General features: G+C 47.2%; 1 protein-coding gene across 1 annotated transcript in view; it reads left to right on the top strand.

The window, feature by feature from the left end:
* The first annotated feature begins 528 nt into the window (after positions 1-528).
* The window catches only part of UQCC3 (ubiquinol-cytochrome c reductase complex assembly factor 3), a 125,716-nt gene continuing 106,341 nt past the window's right edge, over positions 529-19,903 (top strand). Inside the window, exon 1 of the mRNA XM_086943430.1 lies at positions 529-667. The gene's annotated coding sequence lies outside the window, so the exon portion shown is untranslated. The remainder of the gene's footprint in view (positions 668-19,903) is intronic.

Below are 19,903 nucleotides of genomic sequence, written 5' to 3'. Positions count from 1 at the left end.
TCTGTACCCTATGCCTATAGAAGTGCCTTTCCCAGTGTGTTATTGTGTTTTGAGTGTCTGCCATTTATTGCAGTTTTATACCTCTACTTGTATTTTGTACGCTTATGTAATTTGCATACGTCACTTTCTCCTCTTGTAACATATCGTTTGCTACCTCTTGTATTTTGTTTGCTTTTGATACATGCACAATTGTCACCTTTGCCTCGTGTATTGTAACGTTTGCTTTTGTAACATGCCCACTTGTAACGTTTGCTTTTGTAACATGCCCACTTGTCATTTTCTCCTCACGTAACGTTACTGTTCCTATTGTGAACGGCTCGGACACCTTCGGGTAAAGTCCGCGCTATATAAAAACGCATTATATAAAAAATAAAGAAAACACTGTGTTTATTGCAGCACAGCGGGATACCGACCCCCACGAAGCCGTGAGCCAGGGTTGGCTGCTACACAAGCTTCACACCTACTAGTGGGCGGGGCATAGCTAAAACTAGAAACCGAAGTAGGCACATTTACGCGCGCATGCGCAGCGAGTCTCATTGACGCATCCCAGGTCTGTTTTGCTCTCACTCGTCCTGTCCTGGGTCACTTCAAATCCTTTGTGGGAACGCGGTTTTCCAGAACACGTGGTCCTCGCCCCGAGTCAGCGAAGAAACGACTCGGCCAATAGGTGCGTGACAGATTTTATACTTGTATCCAGATTTTTCCCACTTCACTTTTAGGTACGCGACACCTAGTATTATGAATTTCCGCCGGACGGCAAAGCCTGTGACCTCTCGCTGTCGTTCGCTGAGTTCCTCCCATACACTCTATTTGGACTCGGAGTCGTGGACTGAAGCAAGCTGCAGGGTGCGAGCTCCTTCCCTAGGACGTGGGGGCGGAGAGTGGCCACCTACTTGAAGACGTCAGCCAATCATAGCGCCCCGCTGGTTGGACTGTAGTTCCATGAAAGGGGCGGGGTCACGAGGTATGGCAGTGGAAGTGGTTGGCGCACGGTGATGTGGTTAGGGCGATTAATCTGCTGAGGGACATTCTGGTGACTTGGTAAGGAGTGAATTGACACACCCAGTGACCTCTAAAGTAAAGAGGGAGCTAGCAGTCTAATCGATTCGCTTACCTATACCACACCCTCCTCTTTCCTGTAACTGACAGCATAACTGCTTCTTGGGTCTCGCCTATGCAGTGCTTGTGCTGTGTATTGGAGGCATGCTGTATTCAGGTAGGGACTTGAAGCTCCGCCCATCTTTTAAGCTGGCTCCTGTTACTGACCTTTCTCAATTATTGCTTTAGGTTGGTGAATAGTTTTAGTAGTCTGAGTTTTTAGGTCTCGTCTACATAGCGCGCATGCGTTGCATAGGAGGGGACTTTTGGAATCGATCAGCATTTTGGCCAAAAACGTGCATGATTTGCATTGCTTTCTATTGCAATGCGTGCACGTTTCTCGTTTCCCTTGCAGGAGCGTGCAGCAGGCTATCTGTTAGCAAATATCCCGCCTGCCGCTGCTCGTTCTCGCAAGGTAAATGTGATTTGCATAGGAGGCTCAGCTGTAACTCCACGTGAGCCTGCCTCAGTGGGCACTGTTATTTGTACGATGACTCATGTTTGAAACATCGCCCTCTCCGGACATCCACATGTGGCACACAGTTTCTATCCTCTTGTTTTTAATGCACTGCGATTTGCGGCTCGCGCACACAGACGCTCACACATGTGCTATCTCAAACTGACTGCACTGATGTCGAGAGTCTGGCAACATCTTTTATTCAGCGAGGAGTATTTGTTCCGCAGCGTTAAATGCCAGCTGAAGTCAACATTGCTCCACCAGTGTGACAGGACCACAAAGGTGCTTCGTTTTCTGGATTGTTGCTGCTCATGTAGGGAAGCGTTATCCAAAAATTTAGCAGGCGAAAGACATGTCCGTAGGATCCCAGCGGTGCCTGGCGGAGGCTGTCAGGAAGCAACCTTCACACAACGCTGCGGTCTGCGGCAGGCGTCGGCGTCCTGGTCCTCAAATTCAGTCATTCTTTTCTTTTTATTGTTAATTTCTTCTATCTTATTCTCTAAACTGACCCTTTAATTTTATCTATCAGCTGAATAATATCTTAAGACGCTTATGATGAGAAACGTAACTAAAAAGCAGGACCTGTTAATTCTTTCTTTGTTCCCCTACCTGTTCCATTTTATGTTTTTTTTTCTTCCTTCATCCACCCTGCTCTGATGTCCCAGTTCATACAATAAGACTTATTTATAAAGGGAACATTTACTTCATTCCCTCCTGAATCATTGTTTAATAATGCACGTTTGAAACTCACTAAAGCACAATCATCTGAGAGGACTAGCCGTGAATTCTATCTGCCTTAAAGTAGTCCATATACAGAGACGTGCGCCGGGGCAATGATATAAAAGCTAGGCTCAACAAGTACAGTTTTAAGTAGCATATCGCTACGTAATACAACGCAGACGCTGACGTCATCAAGAAATAAGCACACAGGAGCACCTGTTGGTCAATGTTTGCGGTAAACACATGGATACAAATAACTGTTTCTGTCCGCATCAACTTGAAAACGTGATTGACAGCTTAGCCCTATAGGCAGGGCCACTGCCATTATGCGCCTCTGCTGTTGCAGATTTATGGATTTGCAACATCCATCATCTACAGCATCAGTTGAAGCCCCACCTCCCCAAAAAATATTTGTGTATTGTAGTGTTCGACCGTTACCTATGAGGTTGAATATTTTCCCATACAATGTTAGAATGCATGAACAAGCATTGGCATAGCCAATAGGTCTCGCCTTTGGGACCTTATAAGTATTTAGCCATGCATCAGTTGATGTTGTTGCACCAAGGATATTGTGCTGGATAACTAAACACTTATAAGATCTGAAGGGGAGACCTATTGGTTATGCCAATGATTGTCTCCGTTTGTGACCTCCCATGACGACTGGCCCTCTTATGTGTGTTGTTACTTGGTATGTTTTATTTACAGTCTGTGAGCACTATTTTATTCATGCCTTTCTCCTAGCTGCCGTTGCAGGCACGATAAGCTCTCCTGCGTTGTAAGCAGCGAGGCACGCCGTCATGTTTTTAACAATGGCTGCCGTGTCTTTTTGTTTTCTAGGGCGTGGATTGCCAAAATCAATTTCTTTCAATAAATATTTATTTATATATTATTTGCTTTTTTAGTAATCAACATAAGTGGCGTGCTGCGCTTATTATGAAAAACGGAGAATATTGAAAAAATAGAGTTTGGCGAGCCGCACCTTTCATTTCTTGGGCGCTGCTCTTCAAACTCTATTTTTTCATTCAACTTTAACAATTACGGCCACACCTTTCTTTTTTTTTTAGGCCTGGCCGCCCAACTTTCTTCTCTTCTTCTTTTCTTAACCTATGCACATTTGCAGTGCTATAGGTCTAGCATTGCTAAAAAATTGAGCTGTTGGCGTTGCAAATAATAACGTCAATAGCTCAAACGTTTAGTAATGCGGGACCTATTGCCTTGCAAATGCTTGTTTTTAGCTACTGTCGCCCAGCATTCCTGTAACCACAAAAGCCCAGAGGCACGAATACCTACCCTCTGTATTTAAGTGCCCTACTGACAAACCCCAGGCTCTGTGCATCTAAATATTGACCCCATATTTATTTGAGTCTCTTTGATTGTCCTATGCATACTTTGCATGCGGCCACCTCTCTGTAATCATTACATTTTGTCTCCCAGTATAAATGTGCCGCTTACTCTAACCTCTTCTTTATTCTCAGCCAATAATCAACATTTTCCCCTCTTTACTTGGTCAGTCTTATTGCCTCTGAATTCCCGTTCATTACATAGTGCCCACATATACCAGATTAATTTTGTTTCACTCCGTTTCCTGTCAAAATGTGTATTTTTTTTGTTACATATTTATATAGCGCGAACTCGACCCAAAGGTATTGGAGCGCTTTACATGAGCACCTCATTTACATAACACATTCAGGCACGGGGAGATAAAGTGATTTGCCCAAAATCACAGAATGTTGGCGCTACCTCGAGGCTCGAACCCTGGTTTCCTGCACCAAAGTTGGCAGTTTAGCCGACGGACCACATCTGAGTCCCAACTTGTTCAACCCTTGCAGCTGGCTTTCAAACTTTTGGCTTTGCCTGTTCTTGTTTTGTTATGGCTTTTGAATACACTTATTGCTGTGGTACAACAGTAACGTTCCACAACAAATGCTACGAATAAAAGCACAGTCAAAGCCAACATTTTGGCAGCTAGCTATAAGGTGCGAATATGTTGGGACTTGCCTATAGATCCGCAAAAGCAAAAATTCTTTTTGGTTCTCATAACGCTAACATTGAGTAGTCCTTGGCACTGATGGAAACTACTTTGTGTGAGGACGTACTCCTTGAGAAAGACATAGACTTTAATATTCTTCTACTCTGAATCTAGTTACATGGTACTCCCAACAACTTACATTTTGTTATAGGGCTGGTCTTAAATATCTACTTTTTTCAGTTTGCAGTGTTCTTGCAAGTACCTATCTATGTGTGTTTTGTATTTCTGCACACAATGCTTGACTTGCCATCCTAAGTGGCGTGCAGTGTTTTTGTTTGTAATTTGCTTGACATTAATGTTAGCTCTTTCTAAAATGTTTGTCGTAGACATGTTTTTATCTGTGCATCATGTATAGCTGACAGGTTCGATGCTAAAAAATAAGTTTTCTTTGTTAAGCAATTGGGGCTAAATTGCTGAGTGGCATTTATTAATCACCTTTATTCAGCAGAGGACTGATGTACCAAGACCAGTCCATCATTTAGAAGTGGTTTTCAAACCATAAAATGACTTAGCCGTTACACCCTTGGCAGAGAGACTGGATATTGAAGTATCACCAACAACAATGTGTTTCGCAGTACTATGCATTAAATTTGCTTATAAGATGAGTATTATATGTTGCCCCCCTCTGCTAAAACTAGTATCTAGAGTATCAACTGTAGTTGCTTGCCAACTAGAAAATGCGTGTCAACTTTCCCTCTAGAATTTCTTGCTAGACTAATTGCGAAGCATCAACTAACTCCTTTACTGGAAACATACCAATTTTGAGGTGGTAGAGGATCACTGTTGAGAGTAGTGTTTTGGTAACCTCATTTATTACCAATTGTTGGAGTGCTTGGCCAGTAACCACTGAAGTTTGCAACAGTCAATCAATCAGGTTTCTTATAAATCATGACTACTCACCCGTGAGGGTCTTGAGAGGCTGAGGGGGGGGGGGAGGGGGGTAACTGCAGTTCAGTTGAAGGGCCAGGTCTTGATTTCCTTCTTGAATTGCGGCATCAATGGTGATTGCCTGAGGGGCAGAGGCAGGGAGTTCTACGACTTCGCAGTGAGGTAGGAGAAGGATATTCCTCCAGCAGTGGTTTCGGATCCGTGGGATGGTGGCCAGCGAAGATGTTTGGTGGGAGTGTAGAACGAGAGGCAGTGGTTGAGGTATGCAGGTACGGCATTGTGGAGGGCTTTTGTTGATAGGTAGCCAGTGAAGGTCTCTAAGGTGGCCGGTGATGTGGCTGCAGCGTGGGATGTTCAGGATGAGTCTGGCGGAGGTGTTGTGGATGTTATGCAGTTTCTTTTGGAGTTTCTGATGGGTGCCAGCGTAGCGTGGGCTGCTGTAGTCGAGTCTGATGCTGACGTACACATAGATGACAGTTTTCCTGGACTCAGTGGGGATTGACTTGAAGATCGTACGAAGCGGACGGAGCGTGTGGAAGCAAGAGAACAAAACAGTGTTGATTTGGCGGTTTATTGAGAGCAAGGAGTCCAGGATGATACAGATGTTTCGTGCCTGGTCTGTGGGGGTTCCGAGCGCTGCGGGCCACCAGGGGTCAGCGCAGGCGGTGGATGGAGCCCAGTGTGAGGACTTAGGTCTTGTCCAGTAGCATAGGCGTTCTGTGCTTTATTGCTGGGTCTTTTAATTTACCTATTTCAGCCAGAGAACTGATGACCTATTTTCCAGTACAATTTTTGTAGCCAATATTACACAATTCTAAATTAAATTATCCTGTGTGCATGTTTCTCAAGAAAGGCAGAAGTAGTTTTTGCCATTCTTTCCTTTCATATGGTTTCACAGCTTCTGGTAATTCAGCTGATTGTCCCCCCACCCCCCTTACCATCCCTCCTTCTTTTTCCGTTATTGAACATTGCACTCATTGAATACAGTGCTATGGCCGTTTCTTGTTGACTTTAGAATGCCTGGTGTTGGCCTGCTGAATTCCACAGCAGGGTGCCACATTTTGAGCCGCCTTTGAGACTTACCTTCAACCATCATTCAATAAATGTTTTATTTTGAAAGTGCTTAGTTTAGGAGAATTGATTTATGGTAGAAAACCCTGCCAAGTACATATCCTACGTTTCCCAGGAAGATTGCCATTTCACTGTAAAGATATGACATCTTCTCTCACACAGCAAGAGAGTGGCACATGCTTCGTGAAGCTCATAATTGTGCCCGGTCAATTTCTTAATGGCATTATCCTCCTAATAACCATGATCTGTTGAGCTCATACTGATACATGGCTCAAAATCCAGGTGTATGCATAATATTTAGGCATGAGCCTATATATTTGTGACGGGGTGGACTCGGGTCCGCCAGGCTTACCTGTCTCCCCTCTCTTTGAACAGCATACAGTCGCCTGACGGGGACCTGCGGAACTGGACGACACGGACACGGAAGAGGTCGGAGAACACTGTTTCTTTAATTGGGCGGAGCTGGACAGCGAGAGCCACACCGGACACGCCTCCGGGACTCAGGTAAAGGCCGCCCAGGAACCCAGTCAGGTGTGTTATGCACTCGGAGGTGAGAGAGACGGAGAGCGAAGAGAAGGAGAGGACGAGAGGAGATCGGGAGCGGAGGCGGAGGAGAGTCGGGAGTGGAGTCGAGAGGAGGCGGAGGAGAGTCGGGAGTGGAGTCGAGCGGAGGCGGAGGAGAGTCGGGAGTGGAGTGAAGAGAACGTGGTAGGAGAGGAGAAGAAGGAACATCGGAGGCAGGAGAGGAGACGGGAGAGGATCGGAGGCGAGATACCGAAACAGGACCAGCCGAGAGAGGACGACGGAGAAAGCCAGGAGGCCAACAGGAAGGCTCTTCCCCCAGCCACACTTCATCGAGGGAAGTGTGGCTACCCGAGGTACGGTCACGGCTTGCGGGCTGGGCGGGCTTTAAGTGGGCGAAACCGCCTTAGGAGTATCACACTCACACCCTGTGCACTACCCCACCCCTCACTATCCTGCACCCTAGAACCTAGCTGTGCACGTGTGAGTCCTCACCCCCTTTCCCTGTGAAAATGGTCTGACCAGGTGGCTAAAACGCTGTTCTTTTCCTTCCACATCGACGAGGCGGCCCGACACCGTGGAGCGGAAGGATCGGACTCCCAGTCCAGAAGACACCGGGAGGAGAGGAAAACAGCGACGGAGAAACGCTTACAAAGACTCACGGAGGAAGCAGAGACAGCGCTTCCTTATTATCGTAAAACCACGCATCGTAAACGTACTTTAAAAGCAATAAAGCCAGCGTTACCCAGATTCCCAGTGTCCGTGAGTCTCCTTGAAGGGATAGTTCCCGGCCCCACGACCCCGTTAAAACCCTTAGCTGTAGTACAGGTCCAGGACGACCCCGAGGCGTCACAACTGGTGGAGAATGCGGGCAACTCGATAGCCATCTGTGACACAAAGATGGAGGAATTATTGCAACGGCTAGTGAAGGGACAGGAGCAGCTAGGCTGGGCGATAGAACAACAGATAGCCACTGCCCAGGCGGATAGAGATGCGCTCAGAGACTCTGTAGTCAAAACTTTGGGGGAATTGCAACCGATCAGGATTGATCCAGCCGGCAACTCAGTGCGAGAAGTGAGACCAAACCCCACCCCATCAGGCATATCCCTACAAAAATATATTGCGGGTGAAGACCCGGATGCCTTTCTGGTAAACTTCGAGAGAGTAGCCCTCGCCTGCGGATGGCCTTTGGAGAAATGGCCGTTTTTCCTGGCCCCTCTATTGACAGGCGAGGCCCAGGCCGCGTACCAGGTGGCCAATGGTAACGGTCAGACACCCTATGCCCAGATAAAGGTCATCATCCTGGACCACCTAGGGCTAGACGCGGAGGCATATCGCGTACGATTCCGCAGGGAAAGAGGGAACCCCGGCGGAAACCCTAAGACTCTCTTCTTCCGTCTGAAGGCAGCCGCCGATACCCGCCCAGAGTAGTAAGGAGAATATAATGGACAAAATATATTTAGAGCAATATTTAGAGGCTCTGCCATTCGGAACTCAACGATGGCTAAGGCAACACTCAAACTTGACCACGGCACATGCCATTGAAATGGCCTTAACATTTTCAAGGGCCCAACCCCGGATACACCCGATGGAACCCGATAAGAATGTCAGAGCCCCACTTTGAGTCGACCAGAAAATTCGACCACCCCCGGGATTACCTGCACCCAGACCTGTGCATTCAGACCCGGCTCCATTCAGAGGCCCGCAATGCTTCGATTGCGGCACTTGGGGACATATAGCTCGATTTTGCCCTAAGAAAAGGATTCAGGAAGAACCCATGGAGGTCGGCTATCTACCCCGACCGGTGATGTTTACTGCGGAGCTGGGAGGGGCATACCACGTGAGTGTTCGGGTGAATGGTAGGAGCGTTAAGGCTCTGTTGGACTCCGGGTGCAAGCAGTCGGTGATACAGAGTAAGTTTGTGTGTGTTGCCCAGGTAATGCAAGAGTCTCTAGTACACATAAAATGCGTCCATGGGGATGTAAAGAGCTACCGGGTCGCCTATGTCCCCTTAGGGCTAGAGGGGGGGGCGGCAGATAGTGGTGAAAGTAGGCCTATTGGATTGCCTACCAGAAGAGCTTATACTAGGGACCGATAACCCACACTTTCTAGACCTTTTTTCCGAGACCTTGCAAAGAAGAGAGGTGAACCCAAAGACAGTACTTATAGCCCCTGAACCCTGGGAGGGAGACAGAAGCTTTCAGTTCGCCCAAGCCAATGACTCCACATTGCTTAATGCCTGGGAACAAGCTCATGCCGATCAAGATAACCCCAATCCCAGATATCCCCGATTCCTGATACAGGAGGACTTGTTATACCGGCAGGCAAAGGCGGATGAGCCTAAACAACTACTCATCCCGGTATGCTTCAGAGAGCAGGTCATGTTTTATGCCCACACCCACCTCCTAGCAGGACACATAGGCAGTGAGAAAACCACACAGAACATCCTCAAGAATTTCTACTGGCCCGGAGTCTACCAGGACATCAAGACCCACTGCCAGACCTGTGACGTGTGCCAACGTAAAAACGTACACCGACCACCGGCTGCTCCCCTGCAACCACTTCCCATCATTGGGACCCCATTTGAAAGAGTGGCGATGGATCTCATCGGACCCCTCCCGAAGACCAGCAGAGGAAACCAATACGCCCTGGTCATTGTGGATTACGCCACATTGTGGATCTTACCAAGGGTTATTGGCAGGTGCCATTGCGCGAAGAAGATCGCAAGAAAACCGCGTTTTCTACCCCTGGCGGATTATACGAATTTACCGTGCTCCCGTTCGGACTACACGGAGCCCCTGCGACATTTCAGAGGTTGATGAATGAGGTACTCCGGGAACATCAGGCCTACAGTTCAGCGTATCTGGACGATATCATCATATTCAGCCCCGACTGGGAGACACACCTCGGACATCTGGAAACCGTCCTACATCTGTTAGAGACAGCCGGCCTTCACGTCAATTCGAAGAAATCCAGGATTGGATTTCAAAAAGTAAAATACCTGGGATATGTGTTGGGCCACGGACTCATCGAGCCCCAAGAGGAGAAGGTCCGCGCTATTGCAGACACCCCGTTCCCCACAACCCTCCGAGACATGAGGGCCTTCTTGGGGCTGGTGGGGTACTACCGGCGATTCATACCCTCCTTTTCAGACATTGCAGCACCGCTCACGGACACCTTGAAGAGCAAAACCCCAAAAGCCAACTTCCTGAATCCGACCCCTGAAATGAGACAGGCATTCGTATCCCTCAAAAAAACAATAACTTCCCACCCGGTGCTCGCCTCTCCCGACTTTTCCAAACCCTTCATATTACACACAGACGCCTCTGATTTCGGGATTGGAGCTGTTTTATCCCAATTGACGGAGGAGGGGATGGAACACCCGATATTATATATAAGCAGAAAATTGTTCCCAAGAGAGGTGAGGTATCCAACTATAGAAAAAGAATGTCTGGCGATTAAGTGGGCAGTGGATAAGTTACGGTATTACCTGGAGGGACACACATTTAGCTTGTATACTGATCACGCCCCTTTGCAATGGATGAGCCGCAACGCCTCCAATAACCCCCGAGTCATGAGGTGGTTCCTCTCATTACAACCCTTTTCCTTCCACGTACTGCACCGAAAAGGGAAGGACAATGTTAGCGCGGACTTTCTGTCCAGGTTTCCTCTCCCTGATCGGGAGAATCGGGGGGGGGGAGGTGTGTGACGGGGTGGACTCGGGTCCGCCAGGCTTACCTGTCTCCCCTCTCTTTGAACAGCATACAGGCGCCTGGCGGGGACCTGCGGAACTGGACGACACGGACACGGAAGAGGTCGGAGAACACTGTTTCTTTAATTGGGCGGAGCTGGACAGCGAGAGCCACACCGGACACACCTCCGGGACTCAGGTAAAGGCCGCCCAGGAACCCAGTCAGGTGTGTTATGCACTCGGAGGTGAGAGAGACGGAGAGCGAAGAGAAGGAGAGGACGAGAGGAGATCGGGAGCGGAGGCGGAGGAGAGTCGGGAGTGGAGTCAAGAGAACGTGGTAGGAGAGGAGAAGAAGGAACATCGGAGGCAGGAGGCAGGAGAGGAGACGGGAGAGGATCGGAGGCGAGATACCGAAACAGGACCAGCCGAGAGAGGACGACGGAGAAAGCCAGGAGGCCAACAGGAAGGCTCTTCGCCCAGCCACACTTCATCGAGGGAAGTGTGGCTACCCGAGGTACGGTCACGGCTTGCGGGCTGGGCGGGCTTTAAGTGGGCGAAACCGCCTTGGAGTATCACACTCACACCCTGTGCACTACCCCACCCCTCACTATCCTGCACCCTAGAACCTAGCTGTGCACGTGTGAGTCCTCACCCCCTTTCCCTGTGAAAACGGTCTGACCAGGTGGCTAAAACGCTGTTCTTTTCCTTCCACATCGACGAGGCGGCCCGACACCGTGGAGCGGAAGGATCGGACTCCCAGTGCCAGAAGACACCGGGAGGAGAGGAAAACAGCGACGGAGAAACGCTTACAAAGACTCACGGAGGAAGCAGAGACAGCGCTTCCTTATTATCGTAAAACCACGCATCGTAAACGTACTTTAAAAGCAATAAAGCCAGCGTTACCCAGATTCCCAGTGTCCGTGAGTCTCCTTGAAGGGATAGTTCCCGGCCCCACGACCCCGTTAAAACCCTTAGCTGTAGTACAGGTCCAGGACGACCCCGAGGCGTCACAACATTGAAATCTTTTTCTTATTTTGGTAATGAAAGGGGTTTGTCAAATTTCAGAGAATGTTTGGGTGATCAAAATTATCAGAATCTCTCCTTTAAAAGCTACTTTTAAATTGTAACTAACACAATTTCCCAACGGAACGGAGTCATTTACAGCCTTTATAACCTGCAGCCCTAGCAGTAATCAGTGCTCCTGTTGTTAAAACCTTGTGTACTTTTTAGATCACTCTGGCAATAAAGCAGTATAGCAATTAGTTTGAAGACTTGAAAGTATAGAAATAAAACCCTGTGATGCTTGACTTTCTGTATTATTGGGATTATGCAAATAATATTCCCCATAAATGAAAATAAAGTACAGCGGTGGGAAAAGCCAAAATGCTGACTGTGAGGCCAGTAAGCCGTTGTTAGAAAGATGTTCAGGAGCTCCCACAATACTAATCTCAGACCATAAACCATTTGGCCAACTGTTACGGTGAAGGGGCACACAGAGGGCATTGCTGGAGTTGCTTTTGGGCAGAGGAACTAATTGAGGGAGGTCGGGTAACAAACCTACCTCTGGGTGCACATGCTTAGATTGACCTGCTGGTCCGCAATGACTTACATGCCTAACTGGGAGCAGCATTGAATTTAGCTGGGTGAGAAAGGAACATCAGGAGTTGCAGAGTTGGCAGCATTAATGGTGAGCCTTGAAGAAAAGGACTTTTTTCAGGTTCTTAACCAAGGCCCTCATAACATCTGGTAACTTTATTAAGACATGATAATTCCCTGTAACTTTTTTCCCATTTAAAGCACACTGAGTTAAGTACTCTATGGAGGAAAGGCACGTAATGATTCAGAGACTAAATTGATCTCTACAGTATGGGATCCTTCAATAAGGTCTAGCATTAATGGCACAACAAATAAGTTGTGCCCATCCTCAGGACCTAGAAAACGTATGTGTGGTCGAGCTGTAGGTGTTTCATGACATAATGGGCACCTGCACATCCATGGCCATGTTTGCTCCTATGTGTTTCTCCCCAGAGGGTTCAGTGCTAACTTGTAAAATCTCCTGCAAAGTTTCTTGCACAACTTCTTTGCCCATCATGTCCAAGGTTAATACAACTGCAACAGGGAAAGTATACTGCAAGACTGGGAGGGAAACAGATTCACAGAGTTGATACTGATACAGGGACAATATCTTGATTCCCTGGTGAGTGTGTGTATGTGATTTAATCTCAGCCCCCTGATATTCCTCCGTAAAAAATTGTTGTCCAAAATTTTCATTTTTGATTTGTGTTTTTGGTTCATTAGAGAATTTAGCTTGCGTAGACATTGCTGATCCGGGCCAAATTTATCTGGCTGACTTAAAAAAAAATGCAATGTGTTGCAGTGATGACGTAATATTTCAGGAACCATAAGACCAATATAATTCATTTTTGAGTCAAAACGTAGGTTTTACGGGTCAAGTAGTTTTATAGACACAGAAAATTACTCCTCAGAGCAACCTGTCTGCCATTTTACAAACGGACGGCTATAATAGAGAAAGAAGAGAAATATATAAAAACAAAACATATAATGGTTTTTAGGTCTCGCCTGTCGATGCGCATCGAGCAAGCGAGACTATGGGGGCTTATCCACTCTTTGTCCAACTTGCAAGGAATCGTGGCGATTCCTTGCAGTGCCCGTGGCTTTTAAGCTCAATGCGCATGCGCATTGAGCTTAAAAGCGCGTGCACATGCCCCCAGCCGCCTGCCTTGCCTACTCTCCCGCCCCCTCACTTCTTGATTGCACGGCCGCTAGGCCGTGCCTCCCCTACTCTCCTCCTCCTACTCTCCTCCCCTCGCCGTCTGTTCCTGCACTCCTCCCACACCCCCGCTCCGCCCCCTCCCCTGCCTGCCATGTCGCGTCGCATTTCTCCTCACCCCTCCCCCCAGCGCACAACGACGCACCATGAGGGCACAACGAACAATGCCATACACAATCTATAACTTTATGACCCTCTGTGTAATATGATCAGTATTACATAGGATGCCTCGGATACTACAGACAACGGGGGCAAGCAATAACCCAGCATATCATCACGCACAGCGCTGTGGGCTTTGTCACATTGCATACAAAAATTATAGTCAAGTTATAGCAAAACGATATTTGTAATGGGTGCACCTTTTCCTAGCGACGTACAACACGCGTGTATGCCCATTGCAATTATCGCTCAAAGGGTGCATGCAATAAGTCCTTGTTATCAATGCAAACACGGCATAATGTCTGTCCCCGTGAGCGATGTTACACAACGCGTCAAAACACTGGTAGGCATGGGCAATATCTGTTATCAAACACGACGTCAATCATTCGAAGCGAGACTTACATCATGTAACATGCCATGAGCACGTCTGGCAAACTAACTGCAACGTCGCTTAATAACGCTGGGGTGCTTTTTTTGGTGCGTACATGGATGGCTCTCCAAAGCAAGTGCGTGGAAATATTGTGCTTTGTGACGGCTGTGTGGGAGAATCTGAGCGCGCGGTGATATGCGGTGGATCTGCAAACCGACAATCGCCGCAGATGCATCCATAGGAAATATCCCACGGTCAGTAGTATAGATACAGCCATCCATTTCTGCCGGTAGAGCTTTATGGTGCGTGATGTCCAATGTCACTAGATATGTAAGTGCGACCCTCCGCGTCTGTCAGTGCCTACGCGTCATGCACTGAGGTTGACCACACACTGTCATGCACGTACGGCTGTATTCCACACGAATGGTTGTACCGACTGCTATGACTACGTACGGGACGCGACTACCTCCATATGCTATTTTGCACACATATGACATCATCTGCCACAGTTCCCTCGTCCTATTAATAGCATAAGTGTCTGATTTATGACTGACAGCCGCGAGGGGTTCCGATGTTCTGTGTAGTGCCGGTAACTTTGTTTACTTTGCACTTTGTTGAGCTTCAAAAGGGCAGAAAATAGATGTATTCTTCAGTACTGATTTGGTTATTTCGAGCAATTGCAGACTGCGAGTCGTGGCCACAGGCACCCGCTTTTGGGCCCTAAACTTGCATTTCTCCTCCCCCTCCCCAGCCAGCTTCCCCCAGGCCGTAGCAGCACTCCTCCCACACCTTTGAAGTGAAGCTTAGCTTCACTTCAAAGGCCCCTGCTGCTTCACACGGTGTCGCATTTCTCCTCCCCCCTCCCCTTCTCTGCCTTCCCTCCGTCTTATCACTTTTATCCTTTCATTATTTTTTTCTTTCCATTCCTCCCACATCACCGATTTTTCTTACTTCTTTGTTCCTTTCTTCACATTCCTTCTTTATTTTTCTTTCGTTATTTTTTCTTTCCTCTCCTCCCCCACATCACCGATTTTCATCCTTCTTTGTTCCTTTCTTCACATTCCTTCTTTATTTCTTTCCTTCCTTTTGTTTCTTTCTATTTTAGTTCTCAATTGTTATTCATCTCTGCTTCTTTCTTTCTCATTTTTTCTTTTCCTTTTTATTCCACCCCTCTCTCCTTCCTTTTTTTATTTTTTTATTTGAGTATTATTTGTTCCACCTTAGATCTTAATTCTTTAATGGTCCATACCTTTTGCAATCAAATTAATCCTTTACTCACCCTCACCCTCACCCCCCTCAACCCCTCACCCTCACTCACCCTCACTCACCCTCAACCCCTCACCCTCACTCACCCTCACCCTCACTCACCCTCAACACCTCACTCACCCTCACCCTCACTCACCCTCAACCCCTCACCCTCAACCCTCACTCACCCTCACCCTCACTCAACCCCTCACTCACCCTCACCCTCACTCACCCTAAACCCCTCACCCTCAACCCCTCACTCACCCTCACTCTCACTCATCCTCACTCACCCTCAACACCACACCCTCACTCACCCTCAACGCCTCACCCTAACTCACCCTCACCCTCAACCCCTCACTCACCCTCACCCTCACTCACCCTCAACACCTCACAATGACTCACACTCACCCTCACACACCCTCACCCTCACACACCGTCACACACCCTCTGCGTAACAACACCTCTCACACCCTCACTCACCCTCGCACACACACACTCACGCAACTTCACACACCCGAAGCCTCACACCCCCTCACTCACACTCACCCTCACACCCCCTAACCCGCACACCGCCTAACACTCACACCCCCTAACAATCACCCCCTAACCCTCACCCCCTCTCTCACCCCACACCCTCACTCCCTCACCCTCACCCCCTCACCCCCCCACCCTCACCCCCTCACCCCCCACCCTCACTCACCCTCAACCCCTCACCCTCACACCCTCAACCCTTCACCCTCAACCTCTCACTCACCCTCACTCACCCTCAACACCTCAGCCTCACCCTCACTCACCCTCACCCTCACTCACCCTCAACCACTCACCCTCACTCACCCTCAACTCCTCACCCTCACTCACCCTCACCCTCACCCACACTCACCCTCACTCACCCTCAACCCCTCACCCACCCTCAACCCCTCACCCTCAAACCTTCACGCCTCAACTACTCCCCCTCACTCCCCCTCAACCCCTCACCCTAACTCACCCTCACCCTCACTCACCCTCAACCACTCACCCTCACTCACCCTCACCCTCACTCACCCTCAACTCCTCACCCTCACTCACCCTCCCTCACCCTCACCCTCACCCACACTCACCCTCACTCACCCTCAACCCCTCACCCACCCTCAACCCCTCACCCTCAAACCTTCACCCTCAACCCCTCACTCACCCTCACTCAGCCTCAACTACTCCCCCTCACTCCCCCTCAACCCCTCACCCTAACTCACCCTCACCCTCACTCACCCTCAACACCTCACTCACCCTCACCCTCACTCACCCTCAACACCTCACCCTCAACCTCAACCCCTCACCCTCACCCACCCTCACCCACCCTCACTCACCCTCACTCACCCTCACTCACCCTCACTCTCACTCACCCTCAACCCCTCACCCTCACTCACCCTCACTCACCCTCAACCCCTCACCCTCACTCACCCTCACCCTCACTCACCCTCAACCCCTCACCCTCACCCTCACCCTCACTCACCCTCAACCCCTCACCCTCACACAGTGCAATAGGTCTCAGACCATTTCAGTTAGAGCTTTTAGAAAGGTTTATGGCTTTTTTTATTTGTAATTCTTTAGCATTGGCTACAGGAAACAAAAATGCTAAACATTTACAAAAAAAACCATAAACAATTCTAAAAGCACTAACTCTAATGGTGCGAGACCTATTGCATTTCCAATGCTTGTTAATCCTTTTATGTATACACCAAACAATGTTTATGATCTGAAAATGAAAAAAAAATGTTTATCACTCCTGTTTTAGAAACATAGATCACGTTATTTGTTTCGACACTCACTCATCGTACACTTGCAGAATGTTTAACATTTGAGAAGAGCATATTGACTGCGGCCTCTTTTTGCAGCACAGGTTTTGCAGGTACATGTACATTTAAGTTCTGTGGATAGAGGCATTTAGAAATATCATAGGTTTTAGCACCCCATCAATATCTTCCCAACCAAATTCACACATATCTTTCTCTACATATGCATGATCCAAAATATTTACATATCTTCTGATCAAGTAAAACACTCTTTTAATATGGCCACATACAGAATATGATTTTGGTGGAAGGTCACTTAGCTGGACTGATCTCTTGAACTCACTGGACCGAAGATTGTCAGATGTGTGACAGTTAAAACTTGTCTTTCCCACACGCACAAGGTACTTTTATATATCTTTAAAGTCACATTCTTTTTCTGTCTTAGCAAATCCTTTTAGAAACCTCTCAGGTTCAGCAGTTAAAGCTCCAAGCTTTGTTCCAGTTTTGCTCATAGTGCCATCACCCGTAAGAACATATGCCTTGATAAGAACACTGGGCAACTCTGGGTCAAGTTTCTTGCACAGAATATGAAGCAGGATTAAGTGTTGTGTTTCTCTCCTGTTCCATAACACATCCATAACTGATAATCTTTGACATATGACCATTGCGCAACATCTAAGTAGCTCAATAATAACATTTGACAGTACGATGACTCAATTGGAACCATTTCGAACAGCCAGCTCAATATGTGGCACAACATGAAGGTCAACTTCCTCCAATTTGCTGTTAAGTTCTCGAACAATATGGCCCATACTATTTGAATATATCTCTGCAGGCACCAACCCCTCATTGACAATCATTCCAGTTGCAATAAATGAAAATTCAGTGTTCACTGAAGCATCAGCAATGTTTAGGCTAGTTAACATATCCAAGTTAATCTTGTTCGTTGTTGATGACCAGAATGTATCAAGTTGCACAGGTATAGGTGTTAAATTTTTGAATTGATGCAGTCACAGTCAATTGTTCCACTTGTAGGCGTTTGTTTGATTCTCTCACATTCTTTCACAGATAGTTCAAGATAACTGCCAAAGACAATGTGCAATTCCTGCAATGTGCATACCGACTTTGATATCGGACTTTGATATTTGTAGGACTGTCTGAACGGCCTCTCTGCAGTTTTGCATGGATGCATTCTTGATCATTCGCAATTGTGAAATATAGTCCACTTGGCGAAGTGAGCTAAAGAATGATGATGGATTCAACCCAGATCAGTGACTTGGGGTGAGTGTCTGCAAGGTTTCAGTGCTCCGTCCATCATCTCCTTGTGATTGCTTTGTTCGACCTAGGTTGGCAGGGTATGCCCAAGCGTGGGCCCCTTGCTCACTTTGGCACTGGATTCCAGCTAGCCTGGCTGATGATGGGTGTTACCCAGAAACCGACCCAATGATGCTTGTTTCAGATTCAGGGAAGACCTGGCTTGGCACTTTGGGCTGGACTGTTCCCGTGAGGCACAGGGTCAAGGCTGATTTGCATTTAGCAGGGTCTGAACTGAGGTGGCGAAGTGAGTTATAGAATGATGATGATGGATTCAACCCAGATCTGTGACTGGGGGTGAGTGTCTGAAAAGTTTCAGTGCTCCATCCATCATCTCCTTGTGTTTGCTTTGTTCGCCCTAGGTTGGCAGAGTATGCCCAAACGTGGGACCCTTACTGAAATTGTTACTGGATTCAAGGTAGCCTGGCTGATGAAGAGTGTTACCCAGAAACCGGTGCCAGGATGCTTGTTTCCGGTTCAGGGAAGACCTGGCTTGGCAGAACGGGATGGTCTGTTCCCATGAAGCACAGGTCAAGGCTGATTTGCTTATAGCTGGGTCTGAACTGAGGTGGCAAAGTGAGCTAAAGAATGATGATGGATTCAACCCAGATCTGTGACTGGGTGAGTGTCAGAAAAGTTTCAGTGCTCCGTCCATCATCTCCTTGTGTTTGCTATATAGTCCACACCAACAACAATTTTTAATGAGGACACATTTTTTAAATTTTAAATTCTTCAGGTGAAAGATTTTTTACGAGCTCTTGTATGAATTTGTGCTTAACTGATTTGCATTTGGAGGAAGAAGATCATGCTACAGAATGTCCTTGGGAAATTCACCCCTTTCTTTTACTTCATACATCTCTCTATGTGCTTACGGATGTTTTTTTTTTTTTAGATTAAAACTCTTACGATGGCAAATTAAGTGTGGATGTTTAGCTTTAGTGATTGTCTCCGGCTTCTATTCAACATATAGTTTCGATCAATGTTCCGGGACATTTAGTAGAAGTGTCTTTATAGTGTTATCCACATATTGTTTGATCACAAAGTTGGGTAGTCGCACAGGCTCAGTCATTTCAAAGGGGTTTTCTTGCTGCTGCATGAAATTAAGAAAGCTGTCAACATGTTTATTAAAATGTTTCCCTCTCTTTCCCACAAGTTCGTGGTGAGGAACAGTTTCACAATGGTCCATTAATTTTGAATTTGTTATCTCACTGAAAACATTGCAAATAGAAAAGACTTTGTGGTAAATTATCTGCCATTGAGCAACATATTCACTTTTACATTTCTGACCAGCAATTCCATTTGCAGCTTTTCTGTGATCTCTGGATCGTCTATTCCAGTTTCATATCTGGAGCCACAGCATTGAACCTTCCCCCTCTGTCTTCCACCACAAAATGTCTTTGGGGGAATTTTCTGTAGAAGTATGGTTTTTCCTTCTCTAGCTTATTACTCTTTCTAAATAAAAAGGACCCATATCACAAATAGTTTATGCAATCAAATTTTTGAAACACAGTAATCAGTGATTCCACAGTCTTCATGTGCAGATCCCAATTACCTTCCTGATCAGCATGTACCAAGTTTTTTACTAGAGCTATCATGTGCAAAACATTTCCTCAGTACTTGCAAAGTTCTGATTTTTCTTCACATTTCTTGACAAACTCTCCAAACATGGTTTTCAGGTTCTTTTGAACTGAGTATATTGAACATTGCCTGGCTTTGAGTTATGTCTTTTGAATGAAGTGCACCCTATGCCTTGCTCACTTCTGAGATAAGATATGCAAA

The sequence above is a fragment of the Lissotriton vulgaris genome, chromosome 11 (genome assembly GCF_964263255.1).
Source record: "Lissotriton vulgaris chromosome 11, aLisVul1.2, whole genome shotgun sequence".
In the NCBI taxonomy this organism is placed as follows: Eukaryota; Metazoa; Chordata; class Amphibia; order Caudata; family Salamandridae; genus Lissotriton; species Lissotriton vulgaris.
This window is presented reverse-complemented; position numbering and strand designations above follow the sequence as displayed.